The 25,852-nt window shown below is 46.3% G+C and overlaps 1 non-coding gene across 1 annotated transcript; it reads right to left on the reverse strand.

The window, feature by feature from the left end:
- Window positions 1-9,053: 9,053 nt before the first annotated feature.
- Trnai-gau (transfer RNA isoleucine (anticodon GAU)) lies at window positions 9,054-9,126 on the reverse strand. Its single transcript has one exon. It is a non-coding gene; the product is annotated as a tRNA-Ile (tRNA).
- Between the last annotated feature and the right edge of the window lie 16,726 nt (window positions 9,127-25,852).

Here is a 25,852-nt window from a genome sequence, read left to right on the forward strand (position 1 = left end):
GGCGTTCGCGAGCGATCCGCATTTTCATGGTATTTTTTCCTGAAACACTAAAATTACGGCCAGTAACAACAGCTCTGCTGTTAGAAGCGGTCAACTTAAAACATCATTTGGTCAGAAGAACAACAACTTGACTACAACCGACTATACATCTGCTGCGTGCTGATGACTATTAGCACACAGCTATGATTTGACATCTAGAGAGTGCTGACATGGGTCATTTAAAGGGGCCCTAAATAGGCTTCTGAAGGTCGCCATTTCAATCCCGCAATCGCTAGAGTACACCTTCACGACAGTGTATACCAAATATTACACCTCTGCGTAAAGCAGGGGCCGCACAAAAACGCAACAAAGATGCTTTCTTTCTTCCTTGAGCGCGGCCTGTAGGGGCGCCACTGAAATCCCCCTAGCGACCCGTTTCGAAAGCAGGCGCGGGAGTCCGCGGCCCGCTCCCCAGTGCCGCCGCTGCTTTTGCGGCATGTTCACGACTGAGATTTACCGTTTGTGGGCGTTTGAAATTCATATTTGTGTGGAGCGGTCACTCTGTTCGCAAATGGGGTGTGTTTACGAGAGTGTAAATGTTTCAGACGCGATCTTAGTGTAGTATTTTCGGTCTGTATAAGCGCCAGGTGTGTGTCACAGGCCAGCGTCGCGGAACCGGCGTATGATGGAGCCGATTGTAGTTACACTGACCTGAATTTACTAGCCGTGTCTCCGTAACCACCGGTTCCTCAGATGTTCATGCTACGGCTATACACTACGATTTAAATCGGTTTTGTGCGCTTACATAATCAGCGGAGCACTCATACCTGACAGCACACCCGTTACGTTTGCCAATATTATACCTCAGATATTGATCACCACCATTTACAAGCCAGTCTGTGTTAATTTCGGGAATATTCAACAAAAGTACGATGAACAATGCATAATTATACTCGGGGATCAGCACACGACAGAGTCGTCTTGTCGTGAGGTGCGCGCCCGCAGACCTTCATTTGCTACATATATCCCCTGCGAGCAGCGCGGAGACGGGCTTACAATATAATCCGCGTCCGCGACTAAATGCTTCTTCGAAATATCGTCATATGGCACAGGGAGCCTGCAGAATAAACCAGAAACTGAAATCAGAGGGCCTTATCACTTACCACACTCTTCCAACGACACATTTCATCGCTTGTTGAACAGCCTACCCTGTACATAGGTCGGCGTACTCACTCGTGAGTACACTCATTTGTACTCATTTGTACTCAAACTCACGAGTGAGTACGATGATGAGTGATCACACACCCAAAAAAAAACAGTGAGTACGATGACGAGTGAGTACAAGGGTAAGTCCACTACTCGTGAGTACAGTACTCATGAGTACACTACTCATAAGTATGAGTACTCATGAGTACAGTATTCATGAGTATGAGTACTCATGAGTTTGAGTACTCATGAGAATGAGTACTCATGAGTACACAGCACTCATGAGTATACAGTACTCATGAGTACACAGTACTTATGAGTACACAGCACTCATGAGTACAATACTCATGAATACAGTTTTGGCGAGTGCTTGCACTCTTGAGTATATGCACTCCTGAGTACAGTAGTGCAAACAGTAGTGCAAACAAGAAAACGGACGACAAAAGCTCCCACCCGAAGACACGCAGAAAAACGCAGTTTACGGCCACGGCTGCACCGTTAAGCCCTGAGCTCCCCTGAGCCCGACCCGGCCTGAGAACAAGAGGAGACGTCAGACGCAACGCGAGTGCTTACGTTCCGTTTCGCTTTCTCACAGTACTTGCCTTCGCGCAGTAAGTCGCCCAACGACAGTGCACCGCGTCAGACGTTTTCTTCCTCTCTCCTGATTTATGTGTAACCTGTGTTTTTCTAATCAATTAAACAATTTATTTTTCTACTTAGTTGTTCATTCGAGCTACGACCTAGCTAACAGTGCAGATGAGTTGATTATTCGTGAGTAATACAAATTGAGTACTCATGAGTACAGATTGAGTACTCATGAGTGCAGAATGAGTAGTACTCATGAGTGCAAAATGAGTACTACTCATGAGTAGTACTCATGAGCAGTAGTACTCATTGAGTACTCATGAGTACAGAGTGAGTACTCATGAGTACAGATTCAGTACTCATGAGTACAGATTGAGTATGAATACTCGTGAGGACAAATGAGTTTGAGTACAAGTGAGTACGATTACAAATGAGTATTTGATGAGTGAGTACGAGCGATTTTGTGAACAGACGAACTTTTTGAGTCTGAGTTTGATTGAGTACAGCGTGAATGAAAAAAATTGTGATTGAGTTTGAGTGAGTTCTTTCTGTTTTGCCGACCTATGACCCTGTATACCTCCAAAAATGCGTCCGCCGTACGATCAGCTCTTCGTTGAAGTAGAAAAACAAAAGGAAAGTGAACGCGAGATTTGTGTGTGGGATTACTAAAACGTTCATTGCTTGGTTCCGCTCCGCATTTGTACACGGCGTCCCCCTTCTCGCCCCCCCATCGATTTCTCGCGAAATAGCAGTGCGTTTCGCGTATATAGTTGGTCAAGTGAAACCTACCTGGCTTAAGTTTAGACGAACGTCTTTAGCATGCCAGAAGCTGCACTGTTTTTTTTTCATTTCCGTTAGAGCTATTATGTTTCTAAATTCCGCATTGGCACAGCATTTATTTTTCTGTGGTTTCATTTCCTTAGTTCTTGCTATATGGCGTGTGTGGGCACATATTTAACGACGCACAGGCTTGGAATATACTTTACATTTTCGCATGGTTTATATTCTTATAAAATGCATAAGTTATTGTCCGAGATTGGGTAATCACATCCCCGAAACATATTTTTCTGCGGCGTATATATGCGAAACGAAGCCTCATTCGTTGTCCACGCTGCAAAATGAAGCCAACCTCTCATTGTGCCAGTATCAGGTCTAAACGAGGCGTCGGTAGAATTCGTTTGTGCCTGATGTTTTGGAGGTGACATGGGTGATATGTTGCTGCCGTCGCCGACGCCCGGAATAGCGGCGACGAAGCGCGCAGAACCGCGTCCCCGGTTAGCTCTTGCAGGCAATCGCGTGCTCTACGAAGACGCAGCTGCTTTTTAAGTGACTTAAACGTACTCTTTGCCAATAGTCGTCACCATAACAATTTTTTTAGGGCGCGCAAAGGCGAAAAGAAGCGAAATAGAACCAAAACACTGCACGAGCCCCTATCAGTCACGCAGCGCAAATCCCGTCAACGCCGCGGAGAAGCGGCGGCAGGCGGCGCAGCGATCGCGAAGCTCAGGCGTATACCGCTTCCTTGCCGCCACACTGCCGCTCTCTGGCGTGCGACAGACTGCTTGTGACGCACCCTGTGACGCACGAAGCTCTCAACAGTACGGCTGCGCTATTGGTCGGCCCCGTTAAATGCTGTAGCCAATCTGCGTCCCCGGCTCTGCGGGAAACGCGGTTGCGCGCGCGCGTCCTGCACCGGTGGCACGGACGAATGTAGATCGTCACCATCCGTTACACGAGCTTAGCTGAGTTTGTAGATATAGCGCGTCGTTTACAAGGTATGAATAACGCTGAAAAACACGGAGCATCTCTGCGGGCACAAACGCCCTCTACACGCGCGACCGCGGCAAGCATCTGCCTGCACGGCCGACAAGCAGCCCGTGTGCGGTGTATACACGATACGGCATACACCACAGTAGCTAAAACTTGTCACCGCCCGCCAGAGCGGGACTATTGCTGAAAATCAGTTTGCAAATACGTGAAAGGGGGTGATAGTGCAGTGAAAGATTACGCGGGGGATCGTCGTCGTCGCGGCCTCGCAAAGCAGTGTCTGGATAACTGCGGTGATGCTAAGCCTTTTCCCAGGCCTCGGTGGGACGAGTTCACCGCGACAGCGCCGCATTCCGAAATGCTAGCGAGCCGCTATAGTCATCTGTGGCAATCTTCAATTATTGTCTTTAGCGAGCATGTGATGTTTGGAAGCCCTCTATTTTGCCTTCAAACGCTCGTTTCCGCCGGCGCGGGCACGGCCGGCGCGAGGAGCCGTTCGGTGCGGGCCGGCCACCGACCGACCCCGATGAACGGTAGCGGACATGTAGTAGGCGGAGCTTGGACGTCGTCTGCTAGAAAAAGAAGCGTGACGTACCGCCCAGCGGAGCCAATGGCTGCGCGCTTCTCGAACAAACCCTGTTTGTCTAGGTGGTCTTGCGCCTGGTCGGTGACGTGTCCGCGTCCACGGTGCTTTTGAGGTGCGATGAAAGAGGAAATGCACCAGGCCTTGTTGCGGGCCCTTTTTAATGAACGATAACAAGGCTAATACTGAACGCTTTAAAACCATTTTTGCGGCAGGACGTTCTTTGGGTAGTACTCCAACGATTGCGTACGTAAAATTGCAACCTTTGGAACCCTGTTTAGTGCCCCTTTAAGGGTGACCACGTTACCAGGATGCCAAAGGATAAGCAAAATGGTGGAGTTGGCCCAATGTCAAGGAGACGAGAGGGGCTCTACAAGCACTTTCCCCTGCCCCTAGCCTTTGCCCGCACGTCACCGGTGCATTGCGGGAAAGCATGCTGCTACTATCGGAGAAGGCGACAGTCGATCGCAGCTGCCCGAAAGGCACACAACCGGTGCCTGAACAATGCAAACTTGTCAAAACGGATACAAGGAAACAACAAGACAAAACTTAGACACTAACCAAGTATTCAGATAGACAAAACGTCGCAATCACTATAGCCAGCACTTCACGTAACGAGCATGTGCAGCCGGGCGGCATTGTCCCTTGAGTCCGCTTCATCGCAGCTGGCGTTGTCATGAATCATAGGTGATTTCAGATGCTGTCGGGGAAACACGTTTTTCTTTTCCCCCCCGAGTTGAAATAGCATCCTTATGTCAGTAAACTGTGTGAGAATTGACGCCCATGTTTAGCAATGAAATTAGTCATCTTATTATTATTTTTAACATCAAGTCGGTGCTCATTGAGCCGTCAGGAAAACTTGGGACATTGGCACACCTGATGGCTATCAGTACATGTATAGTTTGCTGTAGTGGGCGTTGTCACGTGACGCAAGTAACGGCAGAAGCCGTTATTAACGTGCTACGAAGCTTGTTGACCACATTTGGCATGCTGAAAAAAGTTGTGTCCAAAGCAGAACTGCTTTCGTCTCAAGTGAAATCAACAAATTCTGCACTGTGAATGGAGTATAAGCCATAACATCCGCAGCGTACCAGCTGCTACCAACGGAAAAGCGCAGTGTTATGTGGCTGAGTTCAAGAGGGCACTGCTTCAGGACAACACAGGCAGCCTACAATGCCGGATTTCCCACTTTTTGTATCGGTAGCATACAACAGTCCACAGCGAAACAGGAACAACACCCGCTAATCTTTTCCAGCTGCGGCCAGCTGTGGCCAAAGCTCGGCCAACTTTGCTCTCGCATTGCTGCTACTAGCAAAAAGAGGGCCTGCGAAAAACGACATGAGAACCCGTTCGTTGACTGCGCTGTAGGGGGGGTTTACGAAATCCCCCTCACCTGTGGGAAGTCCTACATCGGCCAAACTGGGAGGTGTTTGAACGACCGCCTAAGGGAGCATGCGGAAAATTTAAAGTCTAATGATGGCGCACATTTGACAGCGCATTGCGATTCCTGCATGAAGTGTGAGCCACGATTGTCTTAGACAAAGATACTGGGAAAGAGCAGATATCAGAAGGCGAGAGAATTGCTCGAGGCGCATTGTATCAGATTGAAGGGAAGTGACTGTGTTAGTGACACTTCGGTGGTATTGTTCAACGCTAAGGGGGGGGGGGGGGTTTAGATAAATTCTTGCGCTGACGCTGTGGGCATCTCTATTGCGCATGTCGGGGTGTGTGTATAAATGTACATTGCGGTCGTTGCTATTAAACTGTTGGAAGTGTAGCGCCTGTGCGTGTCTTCTTTCTTGTGTGTTGTGTATTTGCGCCGTTCAGTATGTTTGTAGACCTCAACCAACACGCCCAGCAACACGTTCTCTTGAATTTGTGAGTGCATGTCCTCTAGCTCCCAGTCTTGTACAACATGCATCACTGTTACCGTGTTACTACATGCCCAAAGCAACATGCTATCAACCCCATAAGAGGCCCATTATGTCATCAGATAGTCAGTGGGCAACTGCATTGTCCTTTCAGTCCTAATATACAGTAGACACTCGATAAATAGAACTTCAGGATACCGAAGAAATTAGTTCCGTTGAACAGCAGTTCCGTTTACTGAGATAGATGTGTGAAAGTGCAAATTTATGTGCGTATATGCACTCTTAATACCATTTCATGGAACTCTAAGCACTAGAAGGTGAATGTAGCTGATAGTTTTTCAGAAAGCAAGAAAAGTACAAGTGGTTTAGGCACAGCATAAACAAAGTTGATTTTTGCAACAATGAGTCGCTGTGCACTACAAAATGGATCAATTATTTCTGTTTGAGTCCTTGCAACTTCATCATCATGGAGGCTAGAGGCCTCAACTTTGCGATGCTTACGAGCAACCGAATTTAGAAGACGGCAACGTGGTAATGAAGCGCGAATAGCACCACGATGGCACGAACGAGGCAGCAGGAGCTGAGCCCTGTCTTGAATCGAGACCGAACGACTAGATGTGCATTTGTTGTGCTACCACGAATGACCCCTAACGAGACGAGATTTACGAGGCCAACGAGGTAAAAAAAACACGGAGGAAAAAAAAAAAACAAGAACGAAACAGCCGGAACCGTAAAAAGCTGATTCTCATGCCAATGAATTTCAGAAGAAGTTCCATTTTTGGTTCCGTTTACACGGCGACGCAGAAATTTTAGTACCGATCAACGAGAGTTTTTTCACTCTATCTGAATACAAAACCAACCAACTTAAAGGCCACTGTTCCCTTTAAGCGGCAATTACATTTAAGCGATTTCCGTTAATTTATCGAGATTCTACTGTATGTGTGCGCAGGCTGTCAGCTAAAAAAGTGTTGATGTCAATGGTACTAGATGACAACACTAAAGTTGTCAAAGCGTCACACGCACCTTCCATGTCGCACAATTTGCAAACAGAGTAGCAGTGTGAGAATATTTGAGACTTCGATACTTTGTGAGTAGTCTGCTATTCTATTTGATAATCAGCACAGTGGTACTTTTCGAAGCATTCGAAGTTTTCAAATATTCGGTGTTTACAAATAATAGAGAAAGGGAGAGAAAGGGAAATTAGCAGTACCGCACGACATGCGAATATCTGATCTCCACTGCACTGCTTGAATCAGTGGGTGGGCTTTTTTGCACAGCACCGAAGCAGTGCAAAAAACCCTAACATACGCAAGCCTTGCACAAAACAAGTGTACACTTAAACCTGATAAAGGTTGGCTGAAATGCAACATTAATTATATAAAATCTGTAATCCAAATTTTTGCTAAGGAAAGTTTGACATCCACCTAAATGCATCCGTTCGGCTACAAAGGAAAGCTATACAGCTTTCTCGGAAACTTCGTAGTTGAAGAAAAAAGAAAAAGAAAAAAAAATGACACTCACCCAATAGAGGCAAGCAGGATTTCGGGAAAACACTGTGTTTTTACACATTCGTCAATGATCACACAGCCAGTTCATATATCCCATTCGTTTTTGCTTGCAAATGCTGCCCATCCAATTGCCCAAATATCATTTTCAGGATTTTGTCGTAACATTCGGATAAAAAGGCAAGCAAGGTTTTTTAAGTTACACCCATCTGGACGTGGAATTCAGTTGAATTTTCCCGCGTTCGCATAGCGCTCTCCATCTGTTGGCACTTTCTCCAACTACGCGCCTCCCGAGGAGCCCTGTCATTTATCACAAATCTCAGAGAAGACGGACCGGTAAAAAGCGCAAAGGTTAGTGGTCGCCATCTGTTGGGACTTCCTGCAGGAGCCCATGTTACTTATCATAAAACTGTACCGATGAGCATCGTTCATATCTGCTGAGATAGCCCTTCCCATGAGGAAGAACAGTCCTCTTCCAGTCGGCCTCCATCGTGTGTTCCCAGCGCAATCTCCTGCCGAGTTGAAGTTGTGTTTACAACCTGGCACTCAACCTCATATCATATTAAGATTGCGAGCAAAACAACCTCCCCCTTCTTCCATCCACTCTTCCCACCCATGAGCTGTGGGAGAACATGGTAACTAAGAGCGATCTGGATGTCTAGACAATTCTTCCTCCAGAGCGAAGGCTGCCCGCTCATCACATGGCTTTCTGAAATTGGGAACCACTCCCACTTCACCGGCTGAATAAAATGTTTTTCACTCACTGACTCACTCGCTCGAGCGCACCATCTTGGTGCAATTTGTTTAGGGAGAGTTGAAGAAAAACACGAGTGCCAGTCGTTTCACATTACCACGACGCTCCTGCGGTTGGAGCCCAAGTAACGGCAGCAGTCAGGAGATCCTGAGTGTGTACCACTTCCCGATGAACTAGCCAAATATGACAACTAACAAATAGATGAACACGTGTTATACCCATTAGTGTCATATGTAATGGCCCACCCGGGCACCGCCGGATACTACCGCTAGTATATATATATATATATATATATATATATATATATATATATATACAGAAAGAAATGCCGGCAGTCTACAACGCCAAAGAAGGCATAGGGGAAGGTTGGACTATATTTTTTTTACCGTTAGTGACGTTACATTATTATTACTTTTTATTAATTACGTGAGAAAGAAAGAAAAACACGCGCCCAGAGTGGGGACCGAACCCACGCCTTTCGATTAGATCTCGAATGCCTTACCAATTCGGCTATCTGGGCGACTGTGTTCTGCTTCACTTTCTGGGGTATTTATATTTACTACAACTGTATCTGACGCTTGAGGGTGGTAGCCAGCGCCACTCAGACTACACGGGGAGAAGGTATATATATATATATATATATATATATATATATATATATATATATATATATATATATATATATATATATATATATAAGCCAGAAATAAGAATTGGCAGTCAAGAAGACCTCGGAAAGCAAAGGGGAGGATGTAGTAGCTCAAGATAAAGAATTTGGAAAATAAGAAAGTGGAGAAAAAATGCCCGCCAGGTGGGATCCGAACCCACGACCTCCAGAATATCGGTCTGGTGCGATAACCACTACGCTACCGACGGGGCTTCTTTAGCCTCCACTTTCTGGGGTATTTATGTTCAGGTGTTTTTGTTTCCTGCGCTTGGGGGTGGTAGCCAGCGCCACTCGGACTACTCGGGGTGAAGGGGACCTTCTTTTTAACCCCCGGGCCGTGACTCGAGCGTCTACGACATGTCGAGAGTGGTCGACCAGCGTTGAACCCTCTTAAGCTCCCTATGGTACCAAGACTGCCAGAACAGAGGCCCTCGCTATGCATGTAGCGAATCAGAATAGGAAATGAGGGGCTCGTTGAAAATAAGACAGAAATAAGAATTGGCAGTTAAGAAGACCTCGGAAAGCAAAGGGGAGGATGTAGTAGCTGAAGATAAAGAATTCGGAAAATAAGAAAGTGAACATAAATACCCCAGAAAGTGGAGGCTAAAGTAGCCCCGCCGGTAGCGTAGTGGTTATCGCACCAGACCGGTATTCTGGAGGTTGTGGGCTCGGATCCCACCTGGCGGGCATTTTTTCTCCACTTTCTTATTATACAAATTCTTTATCTTGAGCTACTACATCCTCCCCTTTGCTTTCCGAGGTCTTCTTGACTGCCAATTCTTATTTCTGTCTTATTTTCAACGAGTCCCTCATTTCCTATTCTGATTCGCTATATATATATATATATATATATATATATATATATATATATATATATATATATATATATATATATATATATATATATTGTCACGGGACCAGTGGACAATGCCCCATGGCGGCATAGCTCGGCGTCGAAGACGACGAGGAAGAGGGCGCGTGCAGATGGAGCGGACTCGGCCATGGCCGCTTGTAAATAATGTAAATAGATCGTTCGACCCCATTCCATCGTTCGTCTTATCTGTGTCCTGCCGCCACGTAACATTTTGGTGGAGGTGCGGGGTACAGTCCCATCCCGGCCACGAGCTTCACCCCGCCTCGACTCATGAAGCGGTCTCACCCTGGCTCTTGGAAAGCGTCGGCCCGCCCCAGCCCCGGTGAGCCATGGACGCGATCATTCCCCAGCCCCGTGTCCCCTGCCCGTGACCCGCCGAGACCAGACGAACTGATTAGCCACGACCAGACGTACTGCCGACGACGTTCCCCCGCCCAGATCTCCGGCGCTTCTCCGAGGGCTTTGGACGCTGCCTCGTAGGGTCGGCGGTGGTCACAGCTGTTCCGGGACCGGTGCTCATCACGCCCATCACCATCATCCGTGGCGGCAAGGACTTCACTGTATATACTCATCCCGTCTCGTCCTCACCGCAGGTATCGACGTCAAAACTTTCCGGCTGTGCGTCGTCATCTTGGAGCACTGCTAATACAAGGTCAAGCTGCCGACCCAGACCCTCGCAGGCGGAAGGAATCAACGGCACCGCCTTCGAGTCGTATCCCTATGGCCTCAACCGGGACGGTCGTCTTTGCCCGGGGGGGGTAGTCTCACGGGACCAGTGGACAATGCCCCATGGCGGCATAGCTCGGCGTCGAAGACGACGAGGAAGAGGGCGCGTGCAGATTGAGCGGACTCGGCCATGGCCGCTTCTAAATAATGTAAATACATCGTTCGACCCCATTCCATCGTTCGTCTTATCAGTGTCCTGCCGCCACGTAACAATATATATATATATGTATATATATATATATATATATATATATATATATATATATATATATATATATATATATATATATATATATATATATATATATATATATATATATATATATATATAGACTGAAAAGATAAAAACTCACACAGAGCGCGAAAAAAATAAGGTTAGTAGAGACAGAGACAAACGAGAAAGACTTAGAAAATAAAAATAAGTTTACTGACGTTTCAGGGAGAGGACTCCCTTTCTTCAGAGTACAAAATAAGTTCGTTTCAGAGCTATATATACTCTGAAACGAACTTATTATATATAGCTCTGAAACGAACTTATTTTGTACTCTGAAGAAAGGGAGTCCTCTCCCTGAAACGTCAGTAAACTTATTTTTATTTTCTAAGTCTTTCTCGTTTGTCTCTGTCTCTACTAACCTTATATATATATATATATGTGTGTGTGTGTGTGTGTGTGTGTATTTGTGTGTGTATTTGTGTGGGAAAAAAAGTCACACGTCGAAGAAGGAAGGGTTTGTAACGTTTCGGCGGGGGGACCGGCCTTCGTGAGGATAGCATATAACGGTGTTCACTGAAGGACCACGCGAGGGCAGAAACGATAACCTAGAGGTAAAACAATGCGAATACAGTGTATTGGGCCCTGTGCGACAATGTTTCCTTAAATCAGCATGATTATAAGTGCGACACGTGCAGTATTGGAAGTCCGCTATAACATGCGTGCGCACGTAGAAGAAAAAGGGGGAGGAGAAACGGCAGTAATATTGAATACGGTCACTGATGCAAGCAACACAGTCTTCCTGCCCTTTCATTCAAACCAGGTGTGATTGTATTGAACCTACATACAAGAAAAGATTCTCGGAATTCATGATGCGTTCGGAAGCAGGATTCAAGAATCGTGGCTTTGATATGGTCGAATAAGTGGCCCGTGACATTCGCATGTTTTGATATTGGAATGTGAGGAAATACAGATATATGAGCCCTGTGATTGTTGAACCATTGCCTGAAGGGTGTTTTCGTCTCGCCAGCATACTGAATTTTACAAATATCGCCGTTAAAGATAAGCCCCGTTGCGCGTGTCTCACGTATCGTTTCCATTTATTTTTAAGCTGAAATTAGATGCGGTGCTGCTTGCGCTGACGAAGTCTAATATGACTGCAGACTTTGCAATGCGGTTTGTTTCAAGGGAATCAGGCAGTATTCATTTTAGGTTGGCTTTTGGGCCATGTGAGCAGGTCACGGAAATTTTGGGATCTTCTGTAGGTTAGACGCGGTGGTTCCCGGAAAATAGATATTAATCGCTTGCTCTGTGACAGTATGTTGTGATGCTTTTTAAAATCAGCATTTATATTCGTGGAGGCACGGAAAAGTTAAGAATCAGGTTTGTATTGGAGTACACACCTGTCTAGTTTTGCTGCGTAAAAGTGCTTGGGGGTCATGGTTATCAGCATTTCTAACGGAGTCGTCAATTATCTGGGGTGGATACTTCTGTTTATCTAAAGCACATCGAAGCTGAGCACAGTTTGTATTAGAATTTGTACGCTTGAGGAAATAAATGCGTAGATCCAAGTATGACTTGAGGGCGGCTCCGGTAACGGAGATATAAGTCGTAGGCCACCTTAAAGATATCAAGGAAACAAACAGAAAGATTGCTTGAGGCCTTTATCACAATTTTTATTGATTTAAGAGAGAACATTTTTATCAGGGCGCCTCGACAAACGAGAAGAAATGTTTTTAGCTTACTTTTATATTCTTGACGGCTCGAGGAAAGTCAAAAGGATTTATTGATTGCGTTTACTGAAAAATCTCAAGGGTCTTGGCATATAGTAACTCAAATAAAAATGTCAACCGCTTCTTGCGGCACGTGGCAAGTGGGTGGTGCCTATTCGTCTTATCGCATTGTGGAGTCCTTGTGCAAACAAACAACGGGGATGTTTTCGGCCCTAATTCGTTACACCCTTTGATTCTGTTGCTGCACAAGGGCACTGTTTTCTCCTTTTATTGCATGCAATACATTGCTCTGAGGCCAGATATTTCTCTGAGACCCGAGGTTGAGACGCTGTTTTAAACCGAACAACCTACGAATCTGCCTTGTCGTTTCAGGGCTCGAAATTGTGTGGGACTCGATGTTTTGAACCATCTCTCCAAAGATATAGGTCAAAACTGTGTGTCGATTGCACAAATTGGTCGACATTCCAGTAACCACTTCGACAGTTCCGGCGGATTTTAAAGTTTTTGTATAGCTCTGATGATATTTGGGAAATCATACTGCTACCTCCTGCTACCTCCTCATTCGTAGGTTTACTTTTCCTAGTCATGATAATTATTTATCAGATGGTATAATTAAGTCCGCAATTTGTCCTGCATTATTCAAACCAAACAGCGCGCGCGACGTCAAACATACGGTAACTGAGTCTACAGTGCTTGCGTAAAAGCCTCCCTGGGAAAACAACAGGCGACTTCGGAAAGCCTCTGTGAGAAGGCCTATATACTCAAGTGAGTTTTTTCAGAAGTTTTCTGATAACCATTTGGCATTGCTATTTCTAACGCTAGCCCTTCTTTGTTGAAAAGAAATCGAAGTAGTAAAGCGTTATCACAATTTTATGATCTGATTGGAAGGAAGGCTGCACATTTCTATACCGTAGCAAGTGCAGAAACAAACATGCATTTTTATAAATCTCTATTCCGCGCAGTCATAATGACCCTACTTTGGAGTGTTGTTACTTTCACGGCGACATCCTACAAAAAGACACAACGACATCTTTCGCAGATTCAGAAGTGGATAACCCGCTACGATCGAGTCATGGTTGTTTCATGTTCTAATCCTCTTGACCCGCATGATCTGTTATTGCTCAAGCTAGTAGAGGTTAAATCATCTACTTGGACAGGCAGGCACACAGCGTTCAACAAGGCGCTTGAAGAAAACACGCTTCCCAATTTGAGATCAGTCGTGTTATTCCCGAATGTTTTTGCGAACCAAGCCGTGTGTATTCATGGCCGTGCCAACAGAACCCTTCCTCTGAACCTTGCGGATTGGGCAATTTTGCGCGATAGCAGCCAACCGAGTACATCAGTTACATACCGCGCAAAGCAGGCAGTGTGCGCTGGCAGCTCCGATTTCGGAAAGCAGGAAGAAATGAATGGTACGACGTATAAACCGAGAATGTATTCGCGGAGCTGCATTTCAGACCAGATCCCCCACCAAGCGGGATGGAGCGCTGCCTTTAATGGCAGGGAAGTCATATTCGCTTGCCTACGTGATAATAGGCTCCGTTCGAAAGTCTTACCAACGACCTGTGATCATTATGCAAATAATGTGACGTTCAATGCGCTGCGAGCTTTCAATGCAACATTAAAATTTCAATCGTACGCTGATTATGCCTCATCCAAAAACGCTTTGCTTCAAGGAGACGCCGACATCATTATGGCGACACTACTTGTCAACGCAAAAGGATTCAACGATTTCTTTTTTCCGGACGTTCTGGAATACAGATATGAGACGTTTTATGCGTGGAAAGGGAAAGCAACCGTATCATTTGTGAAATTCATTGTGCATTCCTGGGCAGCTATTGTTTCGGTGTTGGTGGTAATGGCGGCCTCTCTTTTGGCTCTTATTTCCAGGCAGTGCCTAGAGCGGAGGCGATACGCTCGTTTCAGTGTGCATACTGACTGGGCGATGTTCCTATTCGCGTCTTTCCTGGCGACGGCAGCAGCTCTACCATACGAGTTCAGGGGTAAAATTCGCGGTCGCTACAAAAAAAGCCAAAAAGTAATGGTGATCGTTTGGCTATTGAGTGTCCTTCCACTGAGTGTGTATTTCCGCGGGGAACTCACATCGTCCTTAGCAGTCATAATTCCTCCCGACCCAATCGACACAATAGATGAGGTCGAGGCAGCACTCGACCAGAAAAAACTTCTCCCCTGCACTGTTAACGAATACGCTTCGCACTTTTTCCTGAGGTATAACAGCCAGAGCAGTAATAAAGTTCTACGCGAGAAATTAATGGCGTCATTCAAAGACAAATGGGCCCCGGCCAAGCTGATATTTCGGGACTGGAGTGGGTGCCTCAACTCGTGCGCCACTCGAGCAGGATTTGCTTGCTTTCTTTATGGCTTGGGTGACTGCTACTTGAGGTCCGATACTAAGCCGTATGTCGAATCTCGGGATGTGTTGGGGCTCGGTTTAACATCGACTCCAGTGAGAAAGGATTTTGTTCTGGCCAAACAATACAACAAAATTACGCACAGAATATTTGAGACAGCGTTGAATCCGTACGCCTTTAATAGTTTCAGGCGGTGTGGTCCAAATAAGCCAATCAACCCAATCAGTAAGACAAAGAATATGGCCACACTGCAAAGCTTAGCCGTGTACGATGTTCATACATTTTTGTCATTTTTCTTGGGTCTGCTTGTGCTGTGTGCATGTGTTTTTTGCATAGAAATTGCGGTTTCTTCGACACGGTAGTCACAGTAAATGGCTTTAAGTAAGGGTTATATCCTTTTACCGTGCGTTAAAGGAGCCATGAAGAGAAAATACAAGTTGGCTTTATTAGAAAGGCTGCTTAGTCTCGATAACAATGATAACAATATCATCGCAATCTTCGAACAAATAACGGAGATATTAAAGAAAACGTGTGAAGCAGTCGCGACCCCCTAGCCAATTTCCCACAACATTTCTATGACGTCACGGAACCTTCTTTGTGTGATTGGCGGCCGTCTAACTGACCTGTCACGACGACACATGACTGGACGTCTGTAATGGGGCCTCTAGTTCCATTTGACCGCATCACTTGAATGCTAACGTGCAGTTAACGCACTGAAAATTATGTTTTATTGGGCCTCCTCGATTTACCAGTCCTGGACGGTCCGCGGGCAGTCCGAGGACTGCCCAGGGGCCGCAAGCCCCATAGGAACACACGGAAAAAACGAGCGCCGGATCGCGTCTTGGGCAGTGGGTGGACGATCCGGGACTGAAAATCGAGGAGGCCCATTGTTGGCCCGTATGACGTCATTCTTGCTCATAACACGTCACTGGGGCGGAAAATTTGAAATTTTTAAATACTTCTTGCTTTTTTTGTTAAAAAACATCTTTTGTGGCTGTAATGAAGCTGAGTGAGATACTGAATCCTAGTTCTTTCAAATTAAACGAAGATTGTATTTTCTCTTCATGGCTCCTTTAAAAACCAAGACAAGGAAATTGCATTTATATTAGGCGTGGAAATATTGCTTCGTATAATAAAGACTCATCAGCCTCAACTAAGTGCCATGCACGGAACTATGCATGAATCGCATTTTCAAAGTTATAAAAAATGGCGCGAACTTTTCCCACAAATTAATGGGTGTAAAACACAACATAAGAATGCCGAAATGTATGCCCTATGATGGAGATGCTACTTCTATAGGAAACATAATAAAAGGTTTCCTGCTTCGATATCCTTTCACATGAATGCAATATTGTATTTACCGTCACTATCAAGCGTCTGGGATCGAAGGTGCTCTAGGATAGGGAAGTTTTACTACGCAGTTAAAATACCTGCTTTTGCTATAGTGTACAGAAGCATAAGGTTTATTGCTACCTAATACCAACCCAATTTTATGTCACACAAAGAATGAGTTAACTGCAACTATTAGTAACACACGTCGAATTTCACCGGTTCATCCGAAATAGTGCAACTTAGGTAGTTGCTGTACGAACGTTGTATTGAGCTGGCGAAGTTGGAGTTGTTTCCCATTTCAGGAATCCATGTGATGAAAAGGCTGCCTTTGTTGTGGAGGCCGAAAGTATCTGGACGTCCACATCGCCGCTAGTCCGGAGGTTCTCCTACAGCTAAGGTGTGGGAAGAGGAGTAGGAGAGCCCGGATTTACAGCTCTCTAAACGTGACTCAGTACTTAGCCTATGGTGCGGAGTTATTTAACACCGTGTCAAAAAATAGGAACGATAAACGCTTCAGCCACAGATTAGTCATTTTAGATAATTTCATTTTCTGTGTGGCTAGCGGCAGTCACAATGAAACGAGAGGCGGACAGGCCACCAATCTGTTATTGCCGACAGCAAGGTGAGGATTTAATATTCTTTTTGAGAAGCAAAAAAATTTCTAAAAAATGTCGAACAACAATTAATAGCTAAGCTGAAAAAAATGTCTTTATCATTGAAAGTAGTTTAACACCACATCAAACGCATCATACCTGCCAGGATGTTTATGCAAAGTCGAAATCAACGGCATGCTACACACTTTGTTGCGAGTGCAGCGCCGGCAGGGTGATCCCTTCGCTGCATCCCGGCGGGAAAGGACGGCATGGAGAGGAGGGAGCATGCGACTGGTGCTTAGAAGAGATAACTGGTAGATAGCAAGGCCTGATGAGAGTTACTCAAAGCTCGAACAGTATTTTAACCGTTTCTAAACCGCAATCTTTGTGAATTGAAGGAAGACTTGAGAACTGCCTTCCCCATGATTGCGGGGTTTGCTCACCATACATTTCTTGTGATTCTTTCCTTTATAAACAACGCTTTTGTGAGTTGCCCTCGCCTAGGGGAGCAGGAGGAGCTTTAGGTATTTAGCCTCCCCTTTGGGAGTTTTGGCGTGGTGCGAAAAAATGCACGAACTTCATGTGGACATCGTTCAAAGGCGAGATCAATCTCGCCTGATGCAAGGGTTGCGAAAAAAGATACGTGAAATATTGAACAACCGTGCAGGCAGGTGGATATCGCAATGCAGTGCCATTGAAGAGATAAGCCTTTTAGGGAAGCGTTCATGCAACGTTTTTGCAACGTTCCTGCTGGTTTCGTTATCAGGAAATATGACGTGGCCTCTCCACCAGCCACGGAGAAATGGCGTCGAAGCAGGATGAGGAAATGCTACGATATGATGCTATCGTGTAGAACAGTTTTTATCCATGCCATTCTATGCGGAGTAACCCCACTGCCGGGACCGTGTAATGCAAGCCACTTGAGGAAAAATGAATAATTGGCAGAAGTAACACATGTAATCGCTATAATAGCGTAGATGGTGATAATAGTTCGGAGCGAATTTTGAGAACAAAAGGTGCAAAAATATGAAAAATAACACTTCTCAAAAATGGACCGACGAACTCAAAAATAGCCGCCTTGTTCATCTCCTTCAAAAATCGAAGAATATATTAAACACTCCAGGATAAGATCACAAGTAATGCGAATAAAAATATCTCAAATTACCAAGTCGTGTAATGCTCTGCATTTCCAAGAAATGTATAATTGGATCAAGTAGTACTTTTAACCTTTAATATGGCGTAAATGGGGATCATTGGTTGAACGTAATTTTGGTAACCAAAAAAAAAAAACATTTAACAAAAATAATTACGCATTGTGTATCTCCTCCGAAAAACGAAGAAAGAAATTACAAATGCCCTGAAAAGAACATTCAAAACAGGAATAATAATAGCGAAAAAAACACACCATCTAACGCCGTGCATTTCCATAAAAATGAATAATTGGCGGATGCAGCATCTTTAATCGTAATAGCTCAAATTGAGGTAATTAGTCGAACGGGAATTCGATAAACCAAAAAATGCAAGAATAGAGAAAACAAAAGCTTTTCCTCAATTAATTCTCGAAATGAAAATTCTACATTTTATGCATCCACAACAAACGGACACCCAACTAAAAAATTCCGGACAAGAACGCTTGATAGATGAATACAAAGTGGTGAAGAGGCGTGAATCCTGCACTGCGCCTTGCATGTTCGGACAAATCCGCAATAGATTTACATCACTGGACAGAAGAAATAAATAAAAGCCTACATACAACAATAATCAAACGTATTTGGCTAATCAGCCACATCTCTCTTTAAAGAACTCACAAGGTATACAAGCGGACTAAGACTGCAGGATTTAGGAGACAATTATCCGAATTTCTACAGACTTTTTATTACCGGCCTGGCTATCAGTGTGCAAAACCCGTGTCTTAACTCGGGAGGATGTCTCGTACGGTTTATTAAACTATTTGACTACTACGTAGCAAGAATGAAAAGTTGTCGCCGTGTGCGCCTCGTAAATAATCTTTCCACGGTTTTTTTGCTGTCGTAAGCTTAGGTAACCAGTCTATCATGCTTTGCACCCCCAGAGAGTTTCTGCATGCGCCTAAACTAGGCAAAGGCTGTATACTCGTAACCGTGCCAATCACAAACGAATCACCAGAAATGGAATTCTCAGTTTTGTGGAATATATTTAGCTTATACGATAGTTCAGCATCGGTTGTTTCGTGAATCCGCTTCGCTTCGCCAATTCTGGCGCTGCTCGGAACGAAAGCTGTGTTTTTAGGGGCGAAGCTCCTTAAGGCGTGGGTCTGTCCATCCTCGACGTATGTATGTAGCCACATCTAGTTTAGTTCTTGGATTGTTTACTAGATGGCGTGGCTACCTCTAGTTTAGTTCTTGGATTGTTTACTAGATGGCGGTACTTGTATATGATGAAAAGATGCGCTTGGATTGTTTACTAGATGGCGTGGCTACCTCTAGTTTAGTTCTTGGATTGTTTACTAGATGGCGGGGAGCGTTGTAATAAAATCCGTTCGCTGTTGGCGCGCGCTCGGAGTCGCCCGATGGATAAGGCTGCAGATGTGCGAGCCCGCGAGGCAGAAGCGCTCCGTGAAGCTGCGCGACGCCGCCGCCAAGATCCTGCCGTACGAGAGCGGGAGGCCGAAGCGTGTCGTCTGGCTGCGCGACGACGCCGCCAAGATCCCAGCGTTCGAGAACGAGAGGCCCAAGCGTCACCGCAACGGCGCGAGGACCCTGCCGTACGCGAAGCGGCACGGCTGCGGCGCAAAGAGGATCTCCAAAACGTCAGAGAACGGGAAGCGGCGAGAAAGCGCGCGTATCGGCAGGCAGACCCCGATGCAGTGAGAGCTCGTGAGGCGTCTGCAAAACGCATCAGGCGAGCTCAGCCCCAAGATGCCGACGCGCGGTTTAAGCGAGACTTTCTAGACGTTACGTTCGGACACAGATGTAGTGGGCGAACTTTCACTGAAGAGTCACGGTTTTACCGATGATTTCCCCTCAGGAGCTTCGCCCACTCATCATCATTCACCCCGTGGATATGCTGTGAATTTTTTTACGCTACTGCACCCGTTCACAGTGTTTAAAGTTGTAAGGGAGTTTTTCAGTCGCTTAATTGCTCCGGTGAGGACGCATTATGTCCGCATGTCGAAAGCAGCGATGTTCACGGAAGTTTGTGCATTTCCGAATAAATATTCAAAAACGCGCTGCTCTGTTGGACTTCAGGGTGTTTGAATATTTTGGAGACGTCCTGTGCCTCCAATTTTACTAGTGTGGTAAACGTTGGAACATTGAGTGTACAGCGTAACTCGCCCTCTTCAGCATCCATTACATGGCACGGCGCAGTCCTCGAATTGAGAGTTATCCAAGGCGCAGATGCGACAATCCGTTGGCTCGAGTGAAGTTGTTCATAAGCACACTTTCTGCGAGTAATCAACTTTATATAACAGCCTACTTGAATTAGTGATGTGCCGTGCGGGTAATTTTCTCTTTTGGGGGAATTTTCTACTAATTTTGGCCAAAAGGGAAAAAGGGAATTTTAATAGTAGTGTAGTAAAAACCCCAAAAAAATAATGTCAATAAACGGGACCTCACGTCATTTCCCACTTTGTTTTTGTTTAAAAATGCCCTTGACCCTTCGTAGGATTTATGTTCAAATATCCGCAGTCGTGTTCCCGGAAGCCACAAGCATCCGAGACCGCTCCCAATTCATTTGATAAAACAGTAGGGAACATAAAGGAAATAACACTCCACGAGAAAGAGCTAGTAAAGCGTGAAGCGGCGGCGGGTGAAAGGGTCAAGTCTGTTCGCATGTATTCCTGGCAAATATACAAAAATGTACTTCGGGTGCGCCACATTGCGCGTGCTGTCAACAAGATATGGCACCAGCAGTCCCGCCGCTGAGCTAAAATTTCCTGAATTACCCAACAGTGTCTCGTTCTTTTTCATATGGGAAGTTTTCACTTAGAGCTTTAACATGCAAAGAAAGCATGGTGTTTGACACAAAAACGTGATATACATAGTCAAATGCTGCTGGGCGGCAGATGAGGAATTATTGAAACTGAATCCGAAAGGGTACGTCAAGTATACATACGCGGTGCTGGCTAGTCCCAAACATAGAACAGGAATTAATCGACGTAAAGATCTTAAAGCTGGAAAAAGAAAATGCAGGGAAATTTGCAGAGAATTCTTGAGAAACCTGCAGGGAAAAATGCTAAAAATAGGGATATTTTGCAGCTAGAAATGGGGATGTTTCTCCTCAGTACGGCCAGAGTCCTTCAATCCTCTGGTACGGCATTAGGCCTTTGTTCTTTGAGATGTTCATCGGCCACATGGTATTTATTATATTGTTCTGATGTGACAAGCAGCGGTGGTGCGAGAATCAGAATTTCGAGCTGAGCTTAAGAATTGGAATAGCGTGGGTTCAACCTATTCCAATCGGGGCCATTACTCGGAGTGGTTTGCATTTTTGTTTTAGCCTTTCGAAAGCTTTTGTTGTGTGCCCGTAGCGAACCGGTATTCTTGCCGTTTTATGCCGTTGTGTACTCGCTGTGGTTTTTATAAAAACTCGAAAGCTTTTCACGGCTAGGTTGGGGAAATGAAACAGCCAGATGGCATGTGCAAAAGCTGTCCAGAAAATACCTTCCGGATAGCCTCATACCCCACCGTTTAAACTGACGCCGGCTTTAACACCTGCCGCAGCGACACGCGGTGCGCACTCGATCCCTATTGTCCCTGACTCATTCCGTAGCCTTGTATCAGGAATAAAGCACACAAAAAGAAGCCCACTTATTGGCTTTGATGTGTTCCATAGCGTGTATACCAGAAATAGAACACAAAACTTGGAAATCCGTGCTAAATCGACAAAAGGAGTGCGCTGTCGCCCGCAGTCTCGCGATGGCTCCAGCTTCTCTGAGCAGAGTGTCGTAAGAGCACCTGCATCAAGTAGCTGCCGAAGACTTGGGGACGAACCTAGCTAGAAGTAATGTCGCGTTCTGACGTCGGAAGAGTGGGCTTAGGGATCCTCTCCAAATTCTCTTCAAAGTGATCGCTGTTCGGCAGGGTTTTCAACAATTAGGACTTAACATCCAGGTAACAGCCAGAAGGTGTCAAAGGAAAGGAAGGGGGCTACCTTTAACGGGCGCTATTTTAATTTTTGCCCACCTGATGCAACCTGCGAAAGGCAATCGCATTGAAAACTTGCGCGGCATGTTCACGCATCTCTTGCTCTAGTGATTGCAACGCCGTCCTCCTGTTTACGTAGTGGCACTCCACTTGCAAAATCATGCCCTCGCATATGGGTGCCACTTGCGCTCATGGGGAATGGTTTCTGTCACCGGGCGCACGTTGGCGGTTGTTTCACGCACTCTCTCCTTTCAGCTCCCGGCCGCTCTTTTTCTTCGGGGTTGCGCGTCCACTGTAGCGGTGGCAGGTGTTCATTGACCCCTTGCACGGCGTGGCGCATTTATTCTTGTTTTACCGGAATGGGGTGACCGAAAAGTTGCCCCAGAAAGAACAGGGGTAACGTAAGTGCTGACGTATTCGCGGACGTTTAAAGCACTGACAAATCTAAGAATATCTTTTGAGTCTAGGTCGGAAAATATTTTTTGGGCACGTGAGCACTCATAATTATGCAGTGAATAGTAAAACATTAGTGTACATTGCCGAAAATATTTCCTCTATCACGGTCATCTCTTCCCTTAGCGTCCGTTTCTTCGCTGTGTTCGTACGACTAGAGCACCGGACATCCCCCTTAATTTAGACTCACCTGAGCTATCCTGAACACTGCGGTTTACGACGTGCCAAATAGAGTCGAACTGATATCCGTCAAGCTGACTGGACCAGGATAGTCGTAACGTGATACCAGCACAAACACGCGTACGCCCATATTCGCACGCGATTTGCTCACAGTGTTGTGCCAGAGCGCCTGGCCCAAAGGCGTTGCACGAGGCGACGCGCCGACAGCGAGGCTGAGTCACGCCTCTCCCTTTGTCGCTGCGGCGCGGCCGACTCCTGCATCTCGAAACGCTGCGGCGCGGCCGATTCCCTCAGCGGAGAACGACCCAAACAAGGGCATGTCGCTACGCCCGGAGGCGAGGCACGGAGACGGCGGCGGCATCGCTCTCCCTTTCCCCATTGGCGGCGCAGCTGACTCACCGCTTCGCTACCATTCGTCGGAATTCGAACTTCAGGCAGCGAGAGCCCTGATTGGAGCTTTTCGAACTTCTTGGGGCCACAACGAACTTCCCGGGCTATAAAAGAAGTCCGGAGGCTCTCATCGTCGGCTTTCCTCGGCGGCTTCTCTCCGGCACCAGTCTCTTCGGAAGCACCGAGTGAAAGGGTGCTGTCGCCTTTGTGCGAATGATGTAACGTTTGCTTACCCTGTACATACTGTATATAAATGTTACTTTAAGTTTTCGACGGCTCGAGAACTTCTTCGCTCTGCTCTGCGCCGCGTCGATAGCGGACGGAGCAAGGCAACGTCGCTACACCTCTGCCTGCGCTCGGATGGCCAGTCACAACAGCGGAGACAGCGTCGGGATGGCTGATTCCCAACCTCGGTGACGAGCAGGAAGGCGAGTCACAACCTTGGCGACCGCCCTGGGATAGCCATTCCCACCCTCGGAGACAACGGTGGGATGCGTTTCCCAACAACAGGTATCAGTTATTTCCGCATAATGTCGCTACGAATCTCAATGAGGACCATACTCGCGTTGGCATCCTCAAGAAATACATTTAGTGCGAATAAAATTGTATGCCATGGCCTAAATGCTACTTCTGTAATTAGCATGCTAACAACGGTCGTGTGGGTTGTAGTGCGCGTATAGACAATCCAAGGAATGTTTCCCAGCACAAGAAAAACCGATGCAAACACAGAGAACAATGCGGATGGGAAAGACGCTAGGCAGACGCTGAAGCGCGCGTCCGCATTCTTCTTGTTCGCGTCGTTTTTCTTGCGTTGGGAAACATGCCGAAGTTATCCCGGTACCAACTTTCCAAACTTTCCGCACTAGTCTCTACCAAAGTGTCGTAGGCGGAGGCCATGTGTAACTCGTCGGTTTAAAAATGGAGCCGCGGAGCAGGTAGGGCGTTGGATATGCGTGCTCGGCTCCCATTTATGATTCCCAGTTTTCGTTCTCGTCCAAACCCAAAACTACTCAGTTTTTTTACACCGATGAATGTTTTTTCTAATTTGAGCCTGTATCGTACAGATGGTGAACGCCGGACTTCACTCTCCATGGGTCATTGAACGGTTTCGTCTTAACATCACGTGACCGCAAGATTTAAACATGTTGTCTATCGTAAAAAAATATTGGCGAAGCTTGAACTAAGTCGCACTGGGCTTTAACCATTCCGAAGCTCGATGATTTTTTTCTATGTAAGTACTGAGGGACACACCGCCACGCAGTGCATTGGATTTGAAATTGTTTAGCTGCATGCTCCGTCGTCACTTTTCACTATGCTAGTAGCAGTCGTCGTCATATCTATATATATTATCGTCGTCCTTATGTGTGACTGTCGGGCCCGGATCGTTTTGTCCGCAGCCTTTAACACTTCTCCCAAAGGGGAAGGCGTCAGTACGCGCTAGAACCGCCGGCAATTGGGTTCGCGAACTGGGCGTCCTTAGCGCGAGCTGTCTCGTGCTCCTACATTGAGGCGCGCACGCACGTGAACTATTTTCTTGGTATTTTTTTTTTTTTGCGAGCGCCACGCGCAAGCCTGGACGACGCCGGGCGCTCCTCGTGAGGGGCGTGCACACGTGGGCGGCAAAAGGCGGGAGCAACGGTGACGCAGTTGTTTGATGACGGCGCACACCAAACACATTACGGCTGGCAACAATAGCTTCGCTGTTATTATTTCAAGCTCGCAAAATCGGAGCCGACTCTTCACCGTGAAATTACCCCCAATCTCCCGTTGCTGAATGGTCATCATTCACCAAGTTCAGGTACTGCCTCGCTATAGTTTCTGGACGATGACGCCGCGTACGCAATGTGGTCCGCACGCCGAATCTAGCTGAACTGCGCAGCCAATCGTGTATGGCCAATCGTCGTAAACTGAAAGAGAGATACAGAGCGTTTGGGCGACAGAACTGGAGGAATGGCCCTTGTACTACCACAAGAGTGAGGACTGTTTACTGGTAGTTTTACGGCAAAGCTGGTCATGGTAGGGTTTCTTGGAATTTCCGCGGGCTCGAACAAGTGTATTTGTAGGACGATGCGTACCGTAGGACAAGGGGTTCATGCGAACGTTTGCATCTGCGTTTGCCGTCTTGCTTGCTTACATTTGGCTCCGCATTTACCTTCCGCCTTGACGTATGAGATTCTCACCGGCTGTACCTATACCTTTCCCGTTCGAACAACGGACGGAAGTGTGGTATACACTGTGCACATATTACCGGGTACACACAAGAGCAAAATCGAGGTGCTCATGCCAAGACACTTTGATTGGTGAGGGTTGACAACACAATATCCACCATTGTCGTCGGGGATGTCAACATCCCCATTTTCAGACCGGAGAAGGAGTGTGTTTTATGGAATTTGTGGTCGAGTGCTTTGGTTTCATGTGCCCTAAAAATTGCGGCAGCCCCACAGCTCATTACAGGTCGTGCATAGGCTTGACTTTGGCTAAGGATGCGTTCAAGGTTGTACCTGACCCGAACAGTCGGCGCCAAAGAGACTGGAAGACCACTGTCAGCACATTCATGACCGAACAACAGTGCACCCACCTATCAAGAGAAATGACCACCGATCAGGACGCATTTGTGTGTGTGTTTGCGTGTGTGTGCAGCTTTCGTCGGGAAGACCAGCGATCGTGAACATACACGAGTTCGTTCTTGTGATCGACCTTCACATTCTCCTTCAAAGAGTGGGCTAAACTCAGATTTTTTTGTGTAAGTTTTTTTATCTCACGTGAGACCAAAAAGAGTGAAGTGTACCTTGATAGTAAGAGTAAAACTGACGCAGGTGTTAGCTAAGTATATCTGCACTGCATTTTACAGAGCATTATCCCTATTTAACTTCTCTGACTTTCGCGTGCCGTGGTGTGCATTGCTGTGTGTAATGTCGACAAACAAAACTGGAGCGTGTTTAGGT

Source organism: Haemaphysalis longicornis, unplaced genomic scaffold, assembly GCF_048455015.1.
Source record: "Haemaphysalis longicornis isolate Haplotype H1 unplaced genomic scaffold, Haemaphysalis longicornis Haplotype H1 scaffold_3, whole genome shotgun sequence".
Classification (NCBI taxonomy): domain Eukaryota; kingdom Metazoa; phylum Arthropoda; class Arachnida; order Ixodida; family Ixodidae; genus Haemaphysalis; species Haemaphysalis longicornis.